This window comes from Stegodyphus dumicola, chromosome 3, assembly GCF_044657685.1.
Source record: "Stegodyphus dumicola isolate Sdum_Otavi_A_Nest chromosome 3, ASM4465768v1".
NCBI classification, from domain to species: Eukaryota; Metazoa; Arthropoda; class Arachnida; order Araneae; family Eresidae; genus Stegodyphus; species Stegodyphus dumicola.
This window is the reverse complement of record NC_140770.1, coordinates 48,611,831-48,616,166: the sequence shown is the minus strand read 5'-3', so window position 1 is coordinate 48,616,166 and position 4,336 is coordinate 48,611,831.

Sequence of the window (4,336 nt, the reverse complement as noted above, 5' to 3'; positions counted from 1 at the left end):
GTGGAATTCCCATCTTACCCGATACGAGTTCGTGTGATCTCTTCGAGAGAAAAAAGTTGCGAGGAATGTATCCAAATATCACAATAAACAAGAGGTTATCTTTGCATTAACAGAGGTAGTGGACGTTATGGAGAATTTAGCAACTCGTCACTAACAAATGTCGTTGCTTTTTTTCGAGCGCCAGACGCAGATGATGTCAAAAGTGACGAATCCCATCATCTTCTAAGACAGTGGTACGGTGTCACAAGGCGAAGCGCTGTCAGATGTCCTGGCACTGTGGTGACGGCAAGTGTGGAATTCCCATCTTACCCGATACGAATTCGTGTGATCTCTTCGAGAGAAAAATGTTGCGAGGAATGTATCCAAATATCACAATAAACAAGAGGTTATCTTTGCATTAACAGAGGTAGTGGACGTTATGGAGAATTTAGCAACTCGTCACTAACAAATGTCGTTGCTTTTTTTCGAGCGCCAGACGCAGATGATGTCAAAAGTGACGAATCCCATCATCTTCTAAGACAGTGGTACGGTGTCACAAGGCGAAGCGCTGTCAGATGTCCTGGCACTGTGGCGACGGCAAGTGTGGAATTCCCATCTTACCCGATACGAATTCGTGTGATCTCTTCGAGAGAAAAAAAGTTGCGAGGAATGTATCCAAATATCACAATAAACAAGAGGTTATCTTTGCATTAACAGAGGTAGTGGACGTTATGGAGAATTTAGTAACTCGTCACTAGCAAATGTCGTTGCTTTTTTTCGAGCGCCAGACGCAGATGATGTCAAAAGTGACGAATCCCATCATCTTCTAAGACACTGGTACGGTGTCACAAGGCGAAGCGCTGTCAGATGTCCTGGCACTGTGGCGACGGCAAGTGTGGAATTCCCATCTTACCCGATACGAGTTCGTGTGATCTCTTCGAGAGAAAAAAGTTGCGAGGAATGTATCCAAATATCACAATAAACAAGAGGTTATCTTTGCATTAACAGAGGTAGTGGACGTTATGGAGAATTTAGCAACTCGTCACTAGCAAATGTCGTTGCTTTTTTTCGAGCGCCAGACGCAGATGATGTCAAAAGTGACGAATCCCATCATCTTCTAAGACAGTGGTACGGTGTCACAAGGCGAAGCGCTGTCAGATGTCCTGGCACTGTGGCGACGGCAAGTGTGGAATTCCCATCTTACCCGATACGAATTCGTGTGATCTCTTCGAGAGAAAAAAAGTTGCGAGGAATGTATCCAAATATCACAATAAACAAGAGGTTATCTTTGCATTAACAGAGGTAGTGGACGTTATGGAGAATTTAGCAACTCGTCACTAACAAATGTCGTTGCTTTTTTTTCGAGCGCCAGACGCAGATGATGTCAAAAGTGACGAATCCCATCATCTTCTAAGACAGTGGTACGGTGTCACAAGGCGAAGCGCTGTCAGATGTCCTGGCACTGTGGTGACGGCAAGTGTGGAATTCCCATCTTACCCGATACGAATTCGTGTGATCTCTTCGAGAGAAAAATGTTGCGAGGAATGTATCCAAATATCACAATAAACAAGAGGTTATCTTTGCATTAACAGAGGTAGTGGACGTTATGGAGAATTTAGCAACTCGTCACTAACAAATGTCGTTGCTTTTTTTCGAGCGCCAGACGCAGATGATGTCAAAAGTGACGAATCCCATCATCTTCTAAGACAGTGGTACGGTGTCACAAGGCGAAGCGCTGTCAGATGTCCTGGCACTGTGGCGACGGCAAGTGTGGAATTCCCATCTTACCCGATACGAGTTCGTGTGATCTCTTCGAGAGAAAAAAGTTGCGAGGAATGTATCCAAATATCACAATAAACAAGAGGTTATCTTTGCATTAACAGAGGTAGTGGACGTTATGGAGAATTTAGCAACTCGTCTTTAACAAATGTCGTTGCTTTTTTTCGAGCGCCAGACGCAGATGATGTCAAAAGTGACGAATCCCATCATCTTCTAAGACAGTGGTACGGTGTCACAAGGCGAAGCGCTGTCAGATGTCCTGGCACTGTGGCGACGGCAAGTGTGGAATTCCCATCTTACCCGATACGAATTCGTGTGATCTCTTCGAGAGAAAAAAAGTTGCGAGGAATGTATCCAAATATCACAATAAACAAGAGGTTATCTTTGCATTAACAGAGGTAGTGGACGTGCTGATGGGATATTATGCTTCCCAGCAACTTGGCAAAAAATGGTAGGCATGACAAGCGATTATATTTAGAGATTCCCAGTGTTTGTACCTATGATAATAAAGTCTTTTCACACCTATAGACACATACTCCCACTAATTTTTATCCAACCCTTGCATAATTCATTCACAATCCCAAAATGCTGAACTAACGCAAAATAGTGTATACTTGTGTATATTTATTGAACATTATTTGTTATTTTGTGTATTATTGTGTATATTCAATGAATTCCAACCCTAAATTTATCTTTAAAATATAATGACCGATTGCCGCTCAAGTCATACTCATGATAAAAATATTGTTGCGTATTTTTTTTTCCTTTCACGTTCGTACGTACAGGGGTCGTTGCGGATTTGGAGTGAATAATGACAACAGCACTCTATGAAGTATCGAAACACATTTTATTGGCCGGTATTAATCAGGACAGCTCCAAAGTCATGTTTTACAGTCGTCGAACATCTACTATAAACTCGCTGGAACAATCAGCGACACAGCCTTCAGGTTATCAGGCTATAACGGTGGAGATAGCTTCACTGCAAAGCACCAGAGTACAGCTCCCGACTCTGCTTGGTCGTTCTCAGAACTCTATGTACTCTCGAAACTCTCCACGCTACAACTCGCGATGCACTCGACGACACACAGAGCAGAGCTCCCGACTCTTCGGTTCAGTCGTTCCCGGAGCTCAACACGCTCTCTCGACAATGCACTAAACGCGATACACTATACACTAACAGACTCCTTCGGTGCACTCGACAACCCACTCGACATTCGCTGTCCGGCTGCCAACTCCACTCCGCACGAACTAACTACATGAGACACAGACTAACTCTCCGCGTACCAGCAAGGTTTATATAGCCTTTGGCTTGTGTTCGAGGACATTCTGGGCTAAACCGGTAAGAATTCGTTTCACAAGGTTCTCCATTCGTCCATGGCATATCGCCAGGTTTGTCGCCAAATGGGCGATTTCTCGCCAAATGTGGTAACTTGCTTTTCTTTGCCATTTTCTGGTAACCTTAAACCTGCTTTGAGGGGAAGCTATCTCACCGCATCTGTACATTTCGTAACAATATGCATACGATAGCCAAGATCGGATCTGCCAACACTGCTGTCTGAGATAATAACTTGCCGAAAGATGTGATAAAAAGGAAGAGAGTTAAAAAGCGAAAGACTTTAAAATCTCATTTATCATAAAATACGCAAAATAGGAAAAAAGGAGACAATATAATGTTCCAAATGAATTATAAAATTATGCATCTAACAAACTGCACGTTTCAGAAATTTTTGCATTACAATTCAGTTGCCTTCATTTAACTTTCTTCCTACTTTTGATATTATTATAATAAGGATAAAACCATAACTATAGCACAAAAAAAAAAAAAAAAAAAAAAAAGAAAAAAGAAAAAAGAACTGAAAGGTTTCAGTTTTTAAATGAAGTCCAAAGGGGCTTTTTTTAACGTTTTGTGTGTTACCTTTATTTATTAAATATCATGTTTGCACTTAAATCATAAAATTCAATTCAATAGCAATGTTGCAAAATAATTTTAAAATGAGCATATCTTTAAAATTTCCGATACACAGTTCCGCGCGCTGAAGATGAAAAGTTTTTTTTCCCCTGTAGAGTGCTGCCATTGCTCGCTTTTAAACCATTAAGTTTGTTACTCAAAAATTCGTTAAAGTTTTACAAAATAAGAAATCGATAATAAAACAAATTCCAAATTTCAAATTTGGTCTTTTACATGCCCATATTCGTAGGAGGATTACGTCATTCAAAATTCGATTGCTCTATGTACCGTTGTTTTATCACAATGCGAGAAATATACATACATTTATGCAGATTTTTCTTTATATAATTTTTTCAAATATAATGCAGGACTCTTAACATTTGGTGGCAACAGTCTGAAAAGTGAAACGGACATTTATAGTGATTCAACGCAAAAACGCAAAACGAAAACAACAATTCTTCAAGGCAAAGGCCCTTTGGATAATTATAATTCTTAGTTAAAAAAAAGTCCTGCATTGAAAAAATTATTTCATACAAACTTCAGCTTCAGACTCAATTTTAGAATATCTCTCTGTGATGGTGTATGTTGGCCTTCCAATAGATACTAAGCATTGTTTATTTGTGCTGCAAA